The following is a 22,194-nucleotide window of genomic DNA, read 5'->3' as shown; positions in this document are numbered from 1 at the left end:
AGTTGGTTGCTGGCTTTGGAGCCCCGAGATCTTCCAGCTCGGCATCCCTCTCTCCTCCCGCCCAGACCTGGGGGCGGGACGGGTCTCTGCACACGCATCCGACTGTCACTGGGCCCACGGTGATGTTCCGATGGCAGCCACCTCCTCCATCTGTCTCATGACATCCCCGCCCACAGCTGCTGTTCAAACGTTCGTTAGTGTCTGGAAGTGTCCCCCAGCGTTGTTTTATGCCTTTTAGACAGCTAATTAGAAGCATCCGAGGTCCGTCAGAATTAAGTGTGAATTTGTCTCTTCAAACCTGTCTTCCACCTTTTGATGAGACTCTGGGCCTGGGACGGAGAGGGAGGGAGACCCAAGGGTGAAGAATGGATTTGCCTTAGACGCTGGGGCAGTTCATCTGTTACCGCAGCGTGTGCGCTGGTTATGTTTGCAAGGTTTTGCAAAATCGGCGCAGGCCTTTAGGACTGGTTCCTCTGTGAACTTCATGAACAGAGGTAGAGAACAACCGGCCAGAAACTACCCCTGGGTACGGATTTACTTGCAGGGGCCCATCGGTTCTCTGAGCTACTAGGAGAGCTTTTAATGGAAGACCATAATGCACCCCACTAGTACACTCACACTCCCTCCTCCGTGGTGGTGTTGTCTTCCAGAATATTCCTTGATCCCCAGCTACCCCCTCAGGGTCTGTGGAAACACTCTTCCTCTCTTGTGTGAATTTCTGGGCTTCGGTTTTCCTCTTTCGTCTTGTAAAGGAAGATATGTTGAGATAATTTTGTTGTTGTTGTTGTTAGAGGGAGAGAGCATGCATGTGCGTGCACGGGGAGGGGGGAAAGGGGCAGAGAGAGAGAGAATCCTAAGTAGTCTCCCTGCCTAGCATGATGCGGGGCTCGATCTCACGACCTTGAGATCATGACCTGAGCCAATATCAAGAGTCAACCCCCTGAGCCACCCAGGTGCCCCTAAGAGAATTAATTTTTTAAAACTTTTAAAAATAGATCCTTTGTGACGTAGAATAATGTCCTTAATGTTATGGGATTCCATTAGGTTTAACATTTTAGGAAAACACCAGACCATCTTACATTCCCACCAGCAGTGTATGAAGGAGAATTCTAGCACCTCCATGCACCTGCCAACACTTGGTCCAGCCAGTCTGTCAGTTTAGACACCGTAGTATGCATGCAGTGGTTCTTGCTCCGGTTTTAATTTCCATTTCCTAATACCCACATACCCGTGCTGTTGATGCTTCTCATTGTTTGAAGAAAGAGGGTAGGCTGGACCGTTTTATATATATATATAAATACTTCCTATAACTATATATTCGCTGCCCTGGAGAGTCTCTCCTCCTTGGAGGAAGCCTGTAGGTGTGCTAAAAAGCATGAACTTTGGAGTAAGACTCGGGTTTGAATCCTGCCTCCATCACCCAGTCCCTGTGTGGCCTTGGAAAAGTGACCACATCTGGAAACTGGAAGTAAGAGTATTGCCGACCTCAGGAGTTTGTGAGGCTTAAATGGGATCATGCACGTGAGCAAAATGCAGACCAGAGAGCACATGGTCTAGAAATTGCACAGGGTAGCATTTTCCCCCGTGGGCACCTATTTCAACATCCGTGACCAGCTGCACATATAGTCACAAGATGGGCCATGGGATCGTTCGGCCAAGCCAGATGGCATCTAACAGGTAACCAGCCCCGTGGTGCATTCCCAGCAGGAGGAGTCCAGATGATTTCCACCCGAAGTGAGGCACAAGGCGTATGTTGTTATACTCTAGCTTGAGGGAAGAGTTTAATAATTCAGGCCCACTCAGGTACCTTCCCCAAATGTGACATAAGGGGTATCGCTCATTTGATGACTTCTGTCTGCAGAATGCACCCCGTCCCAGAGTGCACGGAATAGAAAATCAGAATTATGATTATGCTGTGAAGCAGAAAAGGCAGAGGCAATTATAACTCTAAAATCCTCTTCAAGCCTTCCGGGAAAGAAAAGGTATCTGAACACTTAATGCTGAAATGACGTAGGTGGGTCTATGCTCTTGCCTCTGAACTGGTTAACTGGAAGGTATCTTTTGGTTCAGCCAAAGAGTTCATGACAGCTCTCAAAACTACAGACGGGAAAGGCCCAAATCAGCCTCGGACGGTCACATTCGATTCTCCGTAGAACAAACTCCATCCCAGTTCATGTCCTGGGGCTGCAGCAGCCAGGCTGACTCTCAGGATGGGCAGACGACAGCGGCCTCCCAGAGACATTGAATCTCAGAAAGTTCTCCAAATTCAGAAGACTCCGGGAGACGGGGGGGAGGGGGAGGAGGCTGACAGAGAACTTAATTGTCACTTGTAGATGCTGCGGTGTCACTCAGATTCACCTCCAAGTAGGGAAACAACCAGAAAGATTTCACATGGCCCCGCCGTGCAGGAGGTCGCCAGCCATGCAATGTTATGTATGTGGGGCAAGAAGGCGCCTCCCCGCTGGATTCATTCTCTCTGCGAAGGAGCATTTAGAGAAATTAACCATGATGGTAAGAGAAACTGACTTACAGAAGTGGGGAAGAAAAAAAAAAGATTCTCGGAGGAAAAGGTAAACTTAAAAGTTGTCAAAGGATACACAGCATTTGGTGTCTCTCTGCCTTATTAATATTTATTTTTATTTTTTTTAAAGGTTTTATTTATTTGACAGAGAGAAAGACAGCCAGAGAGGGAACACAAGCAGGGGGAGTGGGAGAGGGAGAAGCAGGCTTCCCGCGGAGCAGGGAGCCCGATGTGGGGCTCGATCCCAGGACCCTGGGATCATGACCTGAGCCGAAGGCAGACGCTTAACGACTGAGCCACCCAGGCGCCCCTGCCTTATTAATATTTATTAAACCCAGGGAGGGGCAAAGCCCCCAAATGAGACCCACCCCCCCTACCTCAGCTGCAAAATGACATCACCCGTGAGCCCCTGTTCACAACTGCTCTGTGCTGTTTCTTGCTCTGCAAACTTTAATAACAATTAAAGATGCCCTTAAGACCGAGCTCATAAAGCACCTTGGTACAGTAGTTCGTGTCCAGAGGATAAGGGCAAACAGGGAAATCTGCATTTAGATCCATTTACACGATCCATTACCCAGGACTCTAACTGTGCCACTGGGCGTCCCTAGCCCTAACCAACAAATTGGGATTTTTAACTTGGGCCTGCCTTCCAGAAATGGTGATTGAAAGAGAAAATACATTGTGCTTTAATGCTGGGGACTTAAGAAGCCATCCCTGTCTTGGCTACTTGCTCCTGCTGGAAAATGTTTCCCAGAGTAAATGTGGCCTCACGGACGATGGAGAAAATCTCATGGGACACAGGGATCCGAGCTCACAGGTGGAAGGCGTGGAAAATGATACTCAGTTCTTGACACCAGCACAATGGCACACGATTCCCGAATGGAAATAAAAGAAAGAATGATGCCCCTGTCCTTCTGCACAAGCTCTTCAACTTCCAGACAACTGTTTCACTCAAGAGTTGCGGTTGGAGTATTTCCACTAAAAAATGGCATGAAATGAAACCAACCCAAAGGATCTTATCATTTCGATGGGGAGACAGAGTGGAGAGAAACCAGGGACAGCAGCGTTGGTGAGATTCTGCCCTGAAACAGGGTGCCCCGTGCAAGTCATGAGTTGTCCCTGTGGCTTCCCCTGGGAAGTCCCTGTCCCGCTCTGGTCGGCAGAATAACAGCCCCCCGAAATATCCCTGCTGTGATCCCCGGAACTACGAATATTCCAGGTTATGTGGCAAAGCGGAAGGAAGGTTGCAGATGAAATTAAGGTTACTAGTGAGATGACCTTGAGATGGAGAGATGCCCCTGGATCACCCAGGGGGTCCCAATGTAATCAGAAGGTCCCTAAATGGGGGAGAGGCAGAAGAGCCAGGCCGAGCGATGCACTTTGACAGGGACTGGGCCCATGACGCCAGCTTTGGAGACGGAGAAGATGAGGAATATGGGCGCCCTCTAGAAGGTGGAAGGACAGGTGCCCCCCCCCCCCGCCCACCACCAGAGCCTCCAGAAGGATTCAGCCCGCCAAAACCCTGATATTAGGCCAATGGGGCCCATATTAGATTCTGTCCTACAAAACTGTAAGACAACAACTGTGTGTTGTTTTAAGCCACTAAATTTGTCGTGATTTCTTAGGGCAGAACAGGGGACTGACACATCCATCTATCCCCACCACAAGAGCCTCTAGATGACAGAAGGCAATGCACAGCAAGGTGTTCTGAAGAGCAGAAAGCATTTAACAAGTGGAGGGTTCTCAATATTGTCATAAACTAATATCCATTAGGGACTAACGCTTATTAGGCTTTAAGGAAACATCTGTTGCCTTATATAACGAGGGCATGGTACGTTACGTTAGAAAAGAGAAGATCCCACGTAACTAGGAACAATCATAAGCCACTCTGAGTTTGGCAGGGGTGGTCAGTGGTGGCGCTGACAGGCTCCCTCCACACGCGTCAGCATGGGAACCAGCAGGGCCTAACCCTGGCCAGAGAATGTGCAGTGACATCCACCGGGCTATTACTAGAACTCTTTCTATATCCTCTCTCCTGGAGGCTAAGCTGGGGGAGGAGAACCCACAGACGCTGGCGGCGATGTCGTTCAGGATCTGGAGGAGTCACCTTTCAAGGAAGCAGACACAGAAGAAGGTGGAGCTCAGAGCTGTAGAGAGCCAGAATCCTGGAAACACTCCTTGGGCACCTGGGTCCACCCATTCCTGAAACTAGTGCAGCCCCTATCTCTGTCCCAAGCACCCTTGCTGAGCTTCCCTTGGGGATAAGCAAGATGAGGAAATATGAAAAGGTCTTCCTAAAAAGACCTTCAAGAGGGAAGCACCAAAGACACCCAGAGGTGCTTGAGCCAGCGGTGGATTTGTTCTCGGAATCCTACTAGGGGGCGACCTGGGGAACTGATCTGGAATGTCAATCCATGGACTTTGCTCTTGGAATCCTAGAGGGGACCTGGGGAACCGATCTACAATGTCAATCCATGGACTTCGCTCTTGGAATCCTAGAGGAGGACCTGGGGAACCAATCTGGAATGTCAATCCATGGACTTTGCTCTTGGAATCCTAGAGGAGGACCTGGGGAACCAATCTGGAATGCCAATCCATGGACTTTGCTCTTGGAATCCTAGAGGAGGACCTGGGGAATCAATCTGGAATGCCAATCCATGGACTTTGCTCTTGGAATCCTAGAGGGGGACCTGGGGAACCAATCTGGAATGCCAAGGGCCACTCCATTCCGCCTCCCTCAAGGATTCTGGGTTTTGTTGCCTGAGATATAGTCAAATATCCATCTCTATCTTCCTACCTGCTTATGCATTTATTTAACAGGACAGTGGAGTGAATAACTTATGAACATGGATTCAAGCCCCAGGACGATAAGTAAATTCAACTTTCTGTGTCTCAGTCTCCCCACCTGTAAATGGGAGTAATACTCCCTACCTCATCAGAGTGTTGTGCAGATCAAAAAACCCTACCTAGCAGGAGGCACCTGCTCAGCACATTGCAATCCCCAGGTGCATGCCTGGAAGCTCCCTAAATTACAGGGAGAAAAAAACCCAGGAACCAGCCTCCAAATAGCCACAGTTACACACTTCAACTTAACAAAATGATTAAATCAGATCATTCTTAAACCAAAAAGCTAATTTGGAAATTTAATTATTTTGAAAGACAGGTCCCCCGTGGCTTACTTATTCCATGATGCTGGAGTAGGAGAAAAAGTTAAAAGCTTTCTAATCATATCAACTTTCTGTTTTAAAAACCCGGTTCTCATTTATAAGTCTGTCAAGGGATTATCAAGCTGGTTGCTTTATGCTCTTAATTCACAAAGCAGAAATAAGTTAGTGCAAATGCATTAGATCATGGTCCCTTAAATCACTCCTTTTTAAGTTGAAGCGATTAAACTCATTCATTTTTCTGGAGGTTGTTAATAAACCCATTTATCAGAAATTTGACTTTATTAAGTTTAGCCCGTAGTCTTCATGAAATAACTCAAGGAAGATTCTACAGCCCCTGCCTCATGTCTGCACACCTGACCTTACTTCATCGACAAAGCCAATGACGAGAAAACAAAAATGCAGAATTCATCCAAGAGATGTCAAACGGAAAGATCTCCACTTTCTTATGGCTGAATAAGAAACGTGGAGTCTAAACAAACCAAAACCCACAGAAACAGGGGATGGATTGGTGGTTGCCAGAGGCGGTGGGGGGTGGAGGGGGCGGAGAGCGGTGGTTGAAGGCGGTCAAAGGACACCCTTCTGGTTATAGGGTGAATGCGTGCTAGGGATGTAACATTCAGCATGGTGACTACAGTTCATAATACTTTCCTGTGTATTTGAAAGTTGCTAAAAGAGTAGATTTCACAAGTTTTCAGTACACACACACATATTATAATGATGTAGGTGATGGATGTGTTAGTAAGTAAGTAAGTTAGACTTATCGTGGTCATCATTGTGCAATAAAGTGGTCCCCCCTTACCTGTGGGGGATCCGTTCCAAGACCCCTAGTGGATGCCCTACATCATGAGTAGTCCCGAACTCATAGTACGTACTATGCTTTTTCCTACATATACAGACGTGTGATAAGGTTTAGTTTATAAATCAGGTACAATAGTAGTTTAACAACAGTAAGAATGAAACTGAACAATGATAATAATATATTGTAATAAAAGCTATGTGCATATGCTCTCTCTGTCTCTCGAAATAGCTTCTGTACTCACCCTTCTTCTTGTAACGACGGTGTGGATGATGAGATGCCCGTGTGATGAGAAGTGAGGTGAACGACGTAGGCGTGTAACATCACGTTAGGCTGCTACTGACCCCGTGATGCATCAGAAGGAGCATTATCAGCTTCCAGACCCCAGTGGATCCCAGGTGACTGACACCATGGAAAGCAAAACTGCAGATAAAGAGGGAGAGACTATTGTATATACATACATAAAATCTCTACGGTTTATACCTTAAACTTACACAATATGATAGGTCAACTCTATCTCAACAAAGCTATAAAATGAAGAAGAAAAAAATCTGAATGTAATAACTATCTATGAGATACCACTTGAAATTATGGTTCTGAATTCTTTTTCCCGTTCACACTTTCCCACGTGACCTCCTGGCCACATCGCGGTGAAAAGTCAGGGGGCAAGAGGACGGGACCCATTCATCCAACAATGGATTCTGGCTCTAGATCTTGGAGATACAGCCTTGAGGACAACGCTGCCTGCTCATACGGACATTGCCTTCTTGGGAGTGTGACCTAAATCCAGTTGTCTACTGGTGTGGAAGGAAGGAAGGAAGGCCATGAGGAAGGAAGAGGGTGAGTAGCTAGACCGCCATGTAACCTGGACAGCCAAGATGAGAGGGGACCGCTCTTTCTGACTCCTACACGCAATGTTCCACACTCTCTTGCACATTCTTCTACAGGCCAGGCAGGCACAAGCGTGGATGAACCAGTGGACTGAGCCACCACAGGCCCCCATGGCACCAGCACCATTTCATGAACATGGACTAGCAAGCAGAGGGGCCCCTCAGCTGACAACAGGGTCTGAAACAGTGGGGACCAGAGTCTAGGGTCTGCACTTTTCATCTTCAGAACTGACAAAACATAACAGGTAAATTATATCCCTTAAGTTCCATCCATTTTCTTGGCAATCCCTAGTTCTTAGGAGAAATAAGAGACCGGGATCTATCTACAAGGTTTGACCGGAAGAATTTTCTCGTTCTTCTATTGTCTATTGGCTGGCCACACTGGGTACCTGGCAGGGGTGAGGTGTGGGCAGATAAACAATGATGGAAATGGAGCCCAGGAAACTGGGCTTAAAAATACGTGTGCACAAGTGTGCTTGGGTGGTTCAGTCAGTTAAGTGTCTGCCTTTGGCTCAGGTCATGATCCCAGGGTCCTGGGATTGAGCCCCACATTGGGCTCCCTGCTCCTTGGGGAGCCTGCTTCTCCCTCTGCCTCTGCCTCTCTCTCTCTCTCTCTCTCTCTCTCTCTGTCTCTCATGAATAAATAAATAAAATCTCTTTTAAAATACGTATGCACGAGCATGCACGCATGCACACACACACACATACACATGTGTGCATGCACTTAGTTAAGGAACGTAGAAATCACTGAATTTCATTGCTTGATATCCCTCTAAGAGATCAATGAAATTTTATCCCAGGTTCTGTATTCATTATTCCCTCCTCCTGGAATGTTCCTCTTCCAAAATGTCTTTTTTCTTTTCCTTCCAAAACTCCAAAACTGACTCCTTCTAATTTTTCAAGTTTCTGTGAATATGTCGGCATCTTCAGAAAGTTGCCCCTGGCCATCCTCCTCGTAGTGGGAACTCCCAAGTATTTCTCAACCAAATCCCCCAAATTCGTTTGCCTCGTAAACTTCTACGCGGCTTGAGCTATCTTAGGTCTATGTTCTGTTTTCTCCTAGTAGAGGATAAGCTCCTGCACATCGGGAGTCTGGTCTAGCCCCATTTTTGCTGCTGTAATCCTGGTGCCTAGAAGAGAGCCCAGAGCACTCCGCATACGTCTGTTGAACCAGTGAACGAATGTAGTTATGTCCTAGATGAGTAGACGGGAGCCCACAAATGTTAAATATCTTGACCCGACCATGAAGGTCACTAGTGGTAGGGCTGGGATACAAATGTGTGACACTTGACTGTTAACGTGCTTGAGTTTGTGGACTCCTGGGGGGAAAAAAATCCTCACATTTGCATTTTTTTTTCTTTTACATTTGGATCCTTGATGCTTGTAAAGACTTGAATACTGATGATGTGGAGACGCCGAGAGATGTCAAAAATGCATTTTTTTCGCACCATCAAGTCTTGCCACCCGGGAAGAAATTAACATTGAGGATTTTCTGAATCACTAACATTTCACCTCCACAAGAGGTTTTAGGAACTCTCCTCTCCCACAAACGACATTAGCAATTTAGAAAATGATTTAAAATAAAAGGGCATTTCCGAATATTGCCAATAACAGTTAGCAAATCTCATTAATGAGATACTCTGATGTGGAAATCACTACAATTCTTTTTCAGAGCAAAATACTGTAATTAAGCTATTGTGTGTCTGTGTTATTTAGCAAATGAATAACCACACTAAGCCCCTGAGGCTTACTGCTCCTTTGGAGCATCAAGCTAATACCCTCGCAGTCTTGTCTGGAACTCAATTTAATGAGCAATATATTCTGAGCCATGCTCAGGGCAACTGACTGCTTTATGCAAGGAGATAGTAGGGCAACAGCAAAATTACCCAGTGCACTGCAGGCCATAAAACAGGAAGGACAACGGATCCCTACTTAGACCGCCTTGGTTTCTCCAACGACGGCCACCGCGCATCCAGCGTGTGAGACAGCAGGCATGTTCCCTGCTCCGGGAAGTCCACTGCCTGTGGCATTTACAAAAAGCAGAATATCCACTTGAACTACGACAATGGCATCATCCGTGCCCCGTCCAACCTCCCCTAGTCTAGGCCCGCGGAAAAGCTAAAGACGTGCGTGCTGGACCGAGGAGACGGGTTAGAGCTGGACCCCCGAACAGCGCGGATTTGAACTGCACTCATCCACTCGCAGGTGGGCTTTTTCCGATAAATACAGTCCAGTCCTGTAAATGTATTTTTCTGCCCCTTATTAATGTCTTCCTTTTCCCCAGCTTACTTTACTGTAAGAATACACTACGTGATACATACAACGTGCAAAATCTGGGTTAATCCACTGTTTATGGGAGCGGTAAGAATTCCGGTCAGCAGTGGGCTGTTAGGAGTTAAGTTTCTGGAAAGCCGAAAGTGGTACTCAAATTTTCCACTGTGCAGGGGGTTCGCACCCCTAACACCCCCCGCCTCCGTGTCCAAAGACCAGTGGTAATGAGGCATGGAGCCCTGTTAGGTCTAGCTAGCCTCACAGAGGTACAACATCAACCACGGCGGAGGACGGCGCAGTGAACGAAGAATGAACTCCCCAGAAGACTGGCCTGAATGGGTCCTAAAAAAGGGACCATAACAAAGCTTGTGCTCAGTATCCTTCTATGCGGTCATTCCCGGGGACCCAGGGCTGATGAGTAAAAGATGACCGCGAGGTGGCAGTCCCACACAAAGCGTCTCTTCCGGGGCAGCTTGGAGAGGATTGCATTTAGGGATGTCCCTGGCAGCCTGAGACCTTCCAGAAGCTGCGGGGGGTGGGGGGGGCACCGCCCATGAGGGAGGGGGGCAGGGAAGTGCTGGGGGTAAGGGAGGCTGGGGGCTGTCAGAGCTCCCCAGTGAGGGGAGGCAAGTGTGAGACCAGCCACCTCCCACCAGCTCTCAGCCCTACAGGGAGGGAAGCAAAAACAAAAGGATCCGAAAACCCCGGAGAACCCCCCAGCACAAGTCCAGAATGGCCCTTCACACAGCCACCGGAGCTCAGTTCTTTACGGGAAGGGAGCCAACAAGTCAACCACATCTGCGTGATGTTTCCCTCCTCTTAAGAAACGTTCAGAAGCCATAATGGCAAAATGGCAAAGTCTATAACGAAGCTGATGGGAGAGAAGCGATAGTTGCACGATAACTGCTGCATATGTAAGCATGCCTGAAGTAATTCAGAATCTAAGAAATAAAATTAAAACCAAAGTTCTGCTGAGGAGAAAGCCTTTCACTTCCAAGAAGATGCGGGGCACACCGATGAACCCGCAGCGGGGCTGGAAGTAACTACCAATTTTTTTTTTCAGTTTGCCTCCGATGTTGCCGTGTCTCTTAGCAGTGCACAGTTTTGCTTTGCCTTCCTGGCTCTCTAAGGGTGGCACCTGTCCCAGACTGGATCCAAGGCTTGTCCCCATCACCACGAATCCTCCCATTTCCTATCGCCTAAGTCCTCACCCCCTGGAGACCTCAAGCTCCCATACACACCAGCTCCTGTCAAACAGCATTGCCTCCTGGAGTCTTAAAAATAGGTTAAATTCTTAGAAAGCCTTACTAAAGGCGAACGGAGTTGAATCTTACAGGAGAGTTTAGTGTTCAGGGTGCATATGGTAAAAAAAAAAAAAAAAAAAAAAAAAGAGGCCCTGTTAAAAAAAAAAAAATCACCTCTGAATATCCCTTAAGCCAGGCACAAAGCACCTAACCCGTAGCTTTTGCCAGGGAAGATCCACACTTCCTCCAGACCCTGAGACCCCAGAGTCGCACACGTGGGAGATGCCTGGGCCCTGAGCTTCCTGAGCAAACGGCGAGTCACCCAGGAGAGCTGCTTCGCCTGCCCCCGCCCGCTCCCTGCTGCAGACGCCTCGGAGTGCAACGGCCGGCAGAATTGTATTTAAACTATTATTTCAGTCTCCCTCTTTTCTACAAGTGCTTACAAGTAAATGTGTGCGTGTTCGGGGTGTGTAGCCTCGGACTCTGCACGCTTTATCTGCCAGAGCAGCTGAGCCCCCAGCATTCCAGGACTCCAGGGGTGACAGGGCCTCCAGACAAAGTCCCCCAGGTGGCAGAAAGAGCAGGAGCCTTCTCCCGGTGAGATGATCTGGGATATCTGGAGACCTGGAGGTTCGGGAGGAGCCAAGTCCCGTGCACAACGGCCTCCGGGTCTGGGGGGTGGGAGAAAGGGCAGAGGGTGAAGAGAGAGCACTCACGCACAAGACAACAAGCCCAGGATTTACCGAGAGCCTCCCAGTGCCACGGACTGACTTCTCTGGCCGGACTCACTCGGCCTACACAAGACATGGGAGTCTGGCGGCCTTGGCATTCTAAGGGTGGGCCGCCACCCCACGGGATGCGTCCCAGGGAGTGTCTGGGCTCAGGGCTCTTGCCCTCCCTTCCTCCTCTCACAGCTAGAAATGCTTCCAAATCTTCACACGTCTTGCTCCTCCTCGGCCTCAGCATTAAACTTCGGGTCAGCGCTGCCGAAAGTCACACCCACCCTAGCCAGTGACTGGCTCCTCTCCAAGTGGCCGTCCTCCCAGGACACTCTCCCCAGCAGCTCCGCACCCAGCCTCACCACCTCCACTATCAATGCTCCCGCTGCCCAGAAAGCGATGGGCCTCCAGCTCATAGACAACCCTTGTTTCTGCTCAAACGCCAGAAGACTTTCTGTATTCAGAAACCCCTGCAAACAGAAACCCCAGAAAGATGGCCTTTAGATCTCCAAAGAAGACAGCAGTGCCCTCAGGAAGAATGCGGCTTTGCTCTTCCTTGTATCTTGAGCTGGGATTATAATAGAACCCAGTGGGTGGGATCTTTAAAAAATGTATCTTAGGGCTCTGCTATTCTCCCAGACTCTAGAAGCACATACTCTTGTTCCTGGGGGGGACCGCTGAGCTTTTCACTCAGTGCCCGTTCCAATGGGGAGGTCGAGGCAGGCTCCATAGGGTGGTTTCTGGCCATTCAAGATGATGCAGTTCATTTCCTTTGAGACTTGCTTCCCAATGGCACAGACAGAAGTCATGCAAGGAACAGCCCCCTGTCCTATCTGGTGGCACAGGACAAGGAGGGAGACAGGATACTGAAATGTAAGCTTGTCTCATATTGATGTTACTCGGGTTAAAGGTTTTTGTTGTCTCCTCCCATAACCTTCTGTCCCATCTAAAGAAAATAAAGAACTCATCCTCACAAACCAAAATGACCATGATTTGTATTATCCTCTCTTTTTAAAAACATTTACAGTTCACTCAGTCCTAGAGTCCAACAAACTATGTATTTTTTTAAATTTTATTTTACAAGGATTTATTCTGGGCGGGGGAATACAGAGGTGTCGATCGCAACATTATTGCCCCCAGCAACAAATTATGAAACAAGATAACCAAAAGAGAATTATGGGATTTTATAGGGTAACTTTCATACTGTGGGAAAGATTTTCTTCCATGGTTGAAACGAGATGCACGAGAACGACGTCCCCTATTTCTGATAGAGCCGTGTGTGCTGGTGATGTCTGGAGGCTCTGCAGCCACATTGAGATCATGAGGGAGTCAGTTTACTGGTGTGCTTGAATGCAAAGACCAAGGAAATCCTCCAGGTGTCATTGTGGCCTGGAAGATGCATGCTCAATAAATGGGGTAGGGGCGCCTGGGTAGCTCAGTCGGTTGAGCATCCGACTCTTGGTTTCAGCTCAGGTCATGATCTCAGGGTCATGAGATCAAGTCCAGCATCAGGCTCTGAGCTGGGCGTGAAGCCTGCTTAGGATTCTCTCCCTCTTCCTCTGCCCCCCCCACCCCCACTCTCTCTCTCTCTGTCTAAAATAAATAAATAGATATTTTAAAATAAATAAATAAATGGGGTAGACAGAAAGCCCAGAGGATTCCGTGGATGGTTTTCACGACAAAGGTGACAACTTGTCTTGCCTGTTGAATACTTTGAGGCAAAGCTCCTATCTGCTTCTGGGTTTCATCCAGAATTTAGTCCCATAAACTCCAAGAATGACCTTTAAGAGAGAGAAGAAAGCACACCAACTAGAAATGCCAAGCTCATCTGGCTTAATATTCTGAAGTCTTGAGATACCACTGGTCTTAGCAAAGGGCCAGCGCCCAGCATTCCTACCTGCAACACGACCACGTCGGAGCACAAAGGGCCAATTACTCCAAGGCCAGCGTCCCCTTTGCTTTGCACATGACATGTACATCTCATTCCTGCTTCGTACATCATTTCTGTTTTCTCCAAGCCTCTCCCCCTGCACCTCAGGAAAGGGACGATGGGAAGAAGCCCGCCAAGCAGAAGTCTGAGATATCCCGTGTTGGAAACGCTATTCTGATTCTGCTGAGGTTCTCGTTCTTCCGGCTCTCAACGAGGCCTTACTTCCCGCCGGCTACTGTACATAAGCACCTGAAAATAGGAAGATGCATTCTCGATCAAACAGAAGGCTCATTCTAGAACAGTGCGTGTCTGTTTTGACCACTGTTCATTTTCCATGGCTTACCTTGCCATGAGGATAGCAGATAAAAAACTGAGCAATGAAAGCTAAAGAGAAGAAAAGGAAGAAAACAGAGTGATGTGTTAAACTGTCCATGAAGACCCTCGACTTGACTACCTAATAGATGGAACGCAATCAACATGGCCAACTACTAAGATTTTGCCCCCAACCAAGTCAGCATGCCCTCTGCCCTCCGCGGTGCCTTCCACAAATAAATAATAGCATAATGATCCCACTCAAAAATAAAAGCACTAAATTTTATTGAGCGCCTGTGATGTGTGAAGTGCTGTTCTAAACATTCTACATTTCCCTTCTCATTTAATCTTCCCCAGGTCTCCACGGTAGAGATGGCATTACGATTCCCATTTGCCAGATAAGGAAACTCATCTGAAATGTCCCCACGGAAGGAAATTGGACGGTGGTGATGACCAGGGGAGAAAAAGTTTGTACCCTGCTTTAGCAAGTGGAAGGTAGCAGAGCATCTTTTGAACAACAATAGACATTCTCTGCTGAAAATATACTCGCTGAAGTACGCAGATGTAGTGACCAAAATACGCCATTTAATCCCAGACATTCTATGTCTCAGAAACCTAATAAAGTTCGTTATCCTTATGAGTTGGCGTCAGGGAAAAAAAAAAATGGTTTAGGCTTGGTGGTATTCATAGCATTCGCCACAGAAAATCAAATAAACCTACAACTGCACAAAACATGCCCGTGACCTCCCTACTCACAGACACACCGACTCCACATCTTACGTTCTATTTATATTTCTGCAGGATATTCTTCGTCCATGTATTTGTTGATCGACCCCCTCACGTATGAAATTACATAAAGATAGGAAAGTCATCAGTGTAAGAAAATACCCACTGCTGAACTACTGGCTAAGAAATTAGTCCTGTGGGAAGGAGCCATCACATCAACATCTTTTTTTTAAATTTTTTATTTAAATTCAATATAGTAAACATATAGTGTATTACTAGTTTCAGGGCTAGAATTTAGCGATTCATCACTTGCATATAACACCCAGTGCTCATCACATCAGGTGCCCTCCTTAATGCCCATCCCCCTGTGACCCCATCCCCCCACCCACCTCCCATCCAGCAACCCTCAGTTTGTTTCCTAGAGTTGAGTCTCGCAGTTTGTCTCTCTCTCTCTGTTTTCATCTTATTTTATTTTTCCTTTCCTTTCCCCATGTTCATCGGTTTTGTTTCTTAAATTCCACATAGGTGAGATCATGTGGTATTTGTCTTTGATGCCTTCACAGGCAGACTCCAGCCAGCTCTCAGACATAAATGGGGGGGAAACGATAGTGATGTGACTCTCCTACCTTTCAAGATTTCCTGAGACACGCCCGGGGGAGAGTGGAGAACTCTCCGAGTCCAAGCAAAGCTACAGACCACGAGGATCCAGCAGGATCCAACCCTTCACACCACAAGTGTTGGCAGTTATCAACCGAAGACGGGAAGAGGCAGCAGAGAGCCCAGCACGCGCAGTGGCCCCGGGCAGGTGCTCTGGGACGATGCTGACGTCCTGCGCGATGGGAACGAGTGCTCCTCCTTGCGGCACCTGGGCCTGGCGCCCGTTGGCCACACAGTTCTCTCTGGCCACACTGCTCCTGAAAATGGTCATTTCATTCTCTTCACTCCATTCTCTTGCGTTCATCCTCTAACAGTCAGTGCAGGAAGCCTTCCATGGGTCCTCACAGCTCTGGTCCACCTCTCTCGCTCCAGTGTGCACTTAATAGTAGCTCCACACCTCATCTCTTAACTGATTATTTAATACCCCTTCCCTCAAGAGCCTATGATTCCTCTAACACTGAGGACCGTGTCTATCGTGGTCATCACTGCAGTCCCAAACCCTTAACACCGCTGTGCAGCAGGGGCCATATGGCCGGCAAGCGCTTGCTGGATTATCCGGTGAGTGAGCCCCAGAGGCAGTTGGGAAAGTAAATGCTCATTTTTCCAGGTGTGAAACAGCCCTGACCAATGAGACAGAACCAGGTAGGGGCTGGGGGCTTCTGGAATTGCTTGACTGTCCTGATAAAAAAGACAAGCATCCCTGGTTTTGGCTCCTTCCATACTACGTCCTGCCTTGAATATGGCTGTGATGCTTGGTATTAGGCAGCCATCCTGGGACCATGAGGGAAAGTCAGAGCCAATCATATGGCATGGGGGCCTAATGTTCCTGAAAAACCAAACTGACGTCAGCAGCTGCTGAGATCCAGACATCTTGCTAAGTAAGCAAAACAAAGCACTATCTCAAGTGGGTTAAGTTACCCGAGTTTTCTGCTACTTGCAGTGAAAGCATTTCTAACAGATGGTAGTATGTGCTGGGTGAAGCTATCTCAACACCTTGAGATTTCATCATCTGAAATTAAAAAGGAGATCAGATACCTTACACTCAGTAGATCAGATATCTCTAACACTCACTAAAACTGATTCTAAGGCAATCCACAATCCGATAGCTGGTGGAGAGAGAAGGAAGAGATATAAACACACAGTTACAAAGAAGGTGTCTTAATTTTTATGCTGGTCTCACTAAGAGGGAGGCTCTCACTTATCTCTTCCTCTAACATTACTACGAGTACTTCACCCACAACAAACATATAGTTGTTATCAACAAAGTACATAGAGGGTGATGTGTAGTTTTTAAAGCAGTCTCTCGCCCCTCCTTCATCCCGATATTAATTATGTAACTAGTTATGTAACGGATCGACATCCACATACTTGAATCCTGATCTTTTGATTTCATCATGTCAGTTCATTTCCTTTAAAATTAAAAAAATCGAAGAACAATGTTTCTCTAATCTATGACTAGCTATAATTAACTTCAAAAATATCTGTCCTTCAGCCACATAGAGTACTTTTTATAGTTGTTGGAGGCATTACTGGTAAAGTACACATTGACACTTCATTCGAAGAGCTATTAATAAGGCAAGACTTGGATGTTTTTTCTGTGCTGAAAGTTCATTCCCCACCTCCCAGCCTTTGAGTGACTGCTGTATTTTTAGCCAACCAAGCTTAACCGCTGTGATCATGGAGTCAGGATCTGAGATTGAGTTTCTTACAGAAATCAAGAATGAGCTGGAGTTTTCCCATGCGCATATACAAACAGGCTGTCTTTTTTTATATCTGAGCTCAAATATTATACTGTATTCTGTTCTATCTAATTGCACTAAAATTTCTGACACAATATCCATTAGATATGAAATTTACATGCAGATGGCAAATAAATAGAATTTTGCCGCTGCTCCTTGGTCAGTGGTTCTTATGGTCAGCAAATCCTATTAGGGGCTTTATTAGCCTGCTCCGTGATGGAAATGCTTTATCTGATCCTAGGACTTCAGCTGTGGAATCCAGCCCAGCTGCATTGCAAAATGGAATCTAACTCCTATGGCTTTTTTTTCTCCAACAGGAAGCCACCAAAATTGAGTTATTGAATTTACACTGTCAGTAGCATCAGGAATATCTGCACAATCTCATTTCTCATTAAGTCACAAATGTTCTCCTTTTCCCCTCCATTCCAGAACATAATTATAACTGGCTCGTGAGCACGAAGGTATACAAGTTGACCGATTCAAACCTGAAACTACTGCAAACCGAGGTAAGACTAAGCCAGAGGAAAGGAACGGGGGTCTGCAGGAGAAGCTGCCCTAGGAAACCTTGCAAGACTACCCCACAAAACTTCCTTAGTGACAGAGGCTACCTGTCTCCCACCTTCAGGTTGAACTCTGGCAAGAAACAGCTCAGATTCACAGAATTGACAAATCACAAGCAGTCCTGATTTACTGCGACCTTTAAGACCAGCTGCCTTCTGTTTCTACACAGAAGGAAGGAAAAAACCTATTTCGAGATGAGCTGAACTCAGATGTGCACCACACAAACCCTAAAAATAAGCCAAACACTGGAGAATTCCTATGTGTCTCAGGAATTGAAGTTTAAAAAGTTATTTCAGATTTTGGGGGGGGGGGAATTAAAAAAGAACCCACTAAAAAATAACAATAATAAGCCCATGAGATGCTAACATAAATGACGTATTTATGAAAAATAACTATTTTTAAAAAACAAAAAAAAATCTGTGACAGGAGGGACACAGTTTTGCATTTTTGCAAATCTCTAAATGTCTGGCTTAAGACAAGATGACTGGATTTTCACATCAGTTTCTACATTCAATCTGTTGCAATACCACACATCATGCTGCTTCTGGAAAACTCCACGGCATACACATGAAGAATGAAAGTGAAAAAGCTAATAACAACACGCTGCTGCTGATAATAATGGTGATGATTAGAGTGTTAGGAACCCCAGGGGTCCCTGGAACCCACATTGAGAACCACTGCTTTAGCTCAACATCATTTCACGGATGAGCAGCATCCTTTGGGTGTAAACGGCCAGTTATCATCACTCTGATGTCCACAGGGTTGGAAAGCTGTTCACAAGAGGATCTGCTTGGCTCAGGATCACGTCACACCCTCTGTCACATCCCTTTCATCCAACCCTCTGCCAAAAGAAGCAAGTAGCCCATTTTTAGTGTCTCTAAATTGGTTCTACCAAACCTCGGTATAGGAAGATGTAGAAACTGAGACCCAAAGAAATCATGTTATGTCCAAAATCTAAGCCCTGATAAGGGGAACAAGAAGATGGCTATAAAGTCACGGAAGATGATCATGGACCAGTCCCCAGCCCTCAGCTGCCTTGATGATGGTTTAGCTGAACTAGGTCTATGGCTCACATGTTAATCTGCTTCATCTTCCCTAATGGACTGAAGGATTCTGGGATTTCAGGGTTTGAGGAAGAAGATATTCGGGAGAGACAAACTTCAGGGAGTTAGAGGGTCTTGAGAATATCTTTCTTCCCTTGCTAACCATTTCTTCCGCATCAGTCCTAAAGGAAAGTCCCTAATGAGGAGATCCCAAATCTGGAGCAGGATCCCCTGCGTCATCCACCTGCCAAGCAGAGGCGCCAACAAATCGATCCGTCCCACAACTAACATCTGCCCTCCTGAAATCTTCACACGGGCGATAAATACGTATGAAAAATAGGAGTCATACAGGTGGGACAAGGAATGGGGGTTCTGACTTGGAGCATCTCAAATTTGATAGGATTTGTCAAATCGCACGTTACTACTTTCTATCACAAGATAGCACAGCACATGAGTTCCCTGTCGGATCGAAAAGCTGAAGGGGTGTTTGTTCCACAGATACTTACGTATTGAGCCCTGTTCTTCGCCCTGGGTGAAGGTGAGGAACTCGGGCACAGTTTCTGCCTGCACGAAGCTGACGTTCCAGTGAGCATCACCGATGCTAAATAAATAAGCAATAAGACCACCCCAGGGAGGAGTGATGAATGCAGGGAAGACAATGAAGCTGGGTCATGGGAGAGACTGCTTCACATGGGATCTCTTTGGGACAGAAGAGAAGGCTCTTCAGAAAGAGGGGGTGTTGGGGCTTGGAACTCTCCGAGGAGGAGAAACCAGCTATGCAGAGATCCACACAAACAGCATTCTAGGCGGAGGGAAGAACAATCACAAACTGTCTTGAGATGGGGACAAGTGTGGTGATTCATGGAGCCCCCGGAGGGTCCACGTGGCTGGAACCCGGGAGCAGGGAACGTTGCAAGAGGAGGTCAGAGAGGACGGTGAGGTTTTGGAGAAGTTCCCGAGTTTGAGTTTCCTCACCATCTGCCATGACTCCTCTGTTCAAAATCAAATCCTTCTCAAATCTGCAGGGAAAAAAAATTGGCGTTTCTACTTTATATCCAAGCCAAATTTCAAATACTCCAATCAGCATTAAATCAGATCCCAAGCAATTCAAAATGGTCACTTTTCTGGCTCAGTGAAACTTCTCCTTCCTCCAGAGAAACAGCTCCTAACATTGATCCTGACGCCCCAGCCCCAAGGGCAGGCAGAAAGTTTCTTAAGCTAAGCTCAGGGGAGCCCAAGGACTGTATAAAAGTCTTCATTCCCATTTAGAGGGAAAGCCGCAATGTATTTATTAAGTATGAATGCAAGCATATTGCCACGATAAGAACTGCGAAGGACCCTGCAGGTTGGGGCAAGATTTTTAATTTAGTATTTCAAATTTAATTCAATTCAACAAATATTTAATGAGCTCTAACAAGCTGCCAGTCCTGTGCTGGGGATGCAGAAATGAGCAGTCAGTGACCCTCAGTGAGAAGCATATAATCAAAATGACAGACACAATTCAGATAATCAGTTCTGGTGTTGGGAATAAAATGTAAAGAGAGCAAAGAAGAGGGTGGGATAAATATTTGCAAAGAGCCTTATGGAGCTAGACCATGTGGATCAAAAAAAAAAAATGCATGTCTGCATAATTAAAATATCTCATTATATAATTATGGATTATAAATTATAATGGTATGTAATACATTATCTTCTTCCTTTCTCTCATTAAGTGATCTCTGAAGTCATCTGTCTAAATGACAGTGAGCAGTAGTCAACCTCAAACAGGACAGAAGTATTTTTAAAATGAAATTACCAGAGACAAAGGCATATTCCGTTTATGGAAGAGATCCAAGGCAAGTGTCACCAAACGACACCAAACTCCTCTAGTTGGGATGAAATCACATAATGCACCCCATATGCCTGATTACTGCTGCCCCTTTGAATTTTTTTAAGAATTGTTTACTGCATAGGGTCATTGCAAAGAAACTATAAAGCTATAAAATGTGGAACAGGTCACCTGACCCAGCTACCTATCGATGAATTCGGTGAAAAAAAAATAACACGTCCTTGGCAGAAACTGGTGTTGCTGTTGTTATTTCTTTAAGTTAAAAAACTCTAAAGTGAGCAAAAAAGCATTTCTTAGAAATCCACGTGGAAACCTGGTAAATCCTCTCAGACCCTCAGGAAAGAGCCTGAGCTTTGCTTCTCCCTCTACACAGGGTCAGGCTTCTGGAAGCATTTACGACACAAGAAAACTAATTCAAGTTAGACATGCAGCCCCATGCAGCTCGGCCACGTACCGGAGGCAAGGTTCCTCCGCGCCTTTCTGTGCTCCGAGGCTCCTTCAGATCCCGCTCCTCACACGGGTGGTTTGTGCCATGCTCGACCTGAGGGCCTTCACACCTCTAGGCTTCATCCACCTGTAATGCTCTCCCTAGGACTCTCCATGGCTGGCTCCTTCCCATTGTTCAGGTGTCTCAGCAAAGCTTTCCTTCCTAAAGCATGGATTCTGACCAGCTCCCCTCACTCCCCAAGCCCTGCTGATAATTCTGGTGCTTATTATTTACCAGGGCTCACATTCTTCACTGTGCTTTCGTCCTGACTTTCTACGGTGTGAACAGCTTGGGACTTGGTCAGCCCTGGTTCTGCCGTATCCGCATGGACTAGAAGGGAGCCTTACACAGAGGAAGGCCTGGGGCTCTGGACACAGCAGGAGAAGAGACCGAGGCTGCGAAGTTAGTGATTCATCCAAAGTTGGAGAGCTAGGGAGTGTCGTGCTGGGATTCCGGCCCAGATGGTGCTAACCAGCAGGTCACACTGCCCCTCACTCACACTCATGTGGAAAGCAGCTCACAGAGGAGCTAGGCTCACTGAGCCAGGGTGGGCATTTTCTGTCCTCTCTGGGAGAGGGGACAGAAATACACCTGCTCTGTTAGCAGCAGCCTCCCAGTGTGCACGGGAAAGGTCAGGAGCTGAAGTCAGGGGATGGATTCCATGACCTCAAATTTCCACTCCAACCCTAGCCATCCACCCCACTTCGACATTTCGATTAGCCTCTGTGATAGGCGATGCCCCCGCCAGATGTCCATGACCTACTCCCTGTGACGTGCGAGTGAGCAGGTTACACTGAGCGGCAGAAGGAACTCTGCAGATGCAACGAAGGTCAGGGACTGAAGGTAGGCAGCTTGTTCCGGACTATCCCCATGGGCCCTAATCACATGAACCCTTAACAGTGGAAGAGGAAGGCAAGAGAGTCAGCCAGAGAGATGTCAAGGCAGAAGAAGCAGAAGAGACCAGAAGCGTGCCAGGGACTGCACCTGCCATGTTTGCTTTGAGATGGAGGAGGGGACCATGAGCCCAGGAATGAGGGCTTCCTCGACAAGCCGGGAACGACCCTCAGTGCACAATCAGCAAGCAAACTGGCATCAAGAGCAGTCACCCCAGGGAAGGGAGCTGCTCCCCTCTCCTGGGAGCCCAGGGCTCACAGCCCACTCGTCCAGCTGGGAGCCCAACATGGCAAGCAGGTGGAGGGATGAGTCCCGGTTCACAAGGAGTTTCCAGAGGAACCAAGGCAAAAGGGAAGGCTGAGCTGAACTTCGGGGAGGGAGAAGGAGCTTGGAGATCATTTCAGATCTC

At 47.1% G+C, this 22,194-nt stretch overlaps 1 long non-coding RNA gene across 2 annotated transcripts in view; it reads right to left on the bottom strand.

The window, feature by feature from the left end:
• Positions 1 to 22,194, bottom strand: part of LOC116649092 — a 134,896-nt gene that overhangs the window by 103,044 nt on the left and 9,658 nt on the right. For both annotated transcript variants that reach the window (XR_004302617.1, XR_004302616.1), the window contains exons 2-3: positions 13,506 to 13,787; positions 6,729 to 6,907 (exon numbers count right to left, since the gene is read on the bottom strand). This is a non-coding gene — a long non-coding RNA (uncharacterized LOC116649092). The remainder of the gene's footprint in view (positions 1 to 6,728; positions 6,908 to 13,505; positions 13,788 to 22,194) is intronic.

This window comes from Phoca vitulina, unplaced genomic scaffold (genome assembly GCF_004348235.1).
Source record: "Phoca vitulina isolate PV1807 unplaced genomic scaffold, GSC_HSeal_1.0 scaffold46, whole genome shotgun sequence".
NCBI classification, from domain to species: Eukaryota; Metazoa; Chordata; class Mammalia; order Carnivora; family Phocidae; genus Phoca; species Phoca vitulina.
This window is presented reverse-complemented; position numbering and strand designations above follow the sequence as displayed.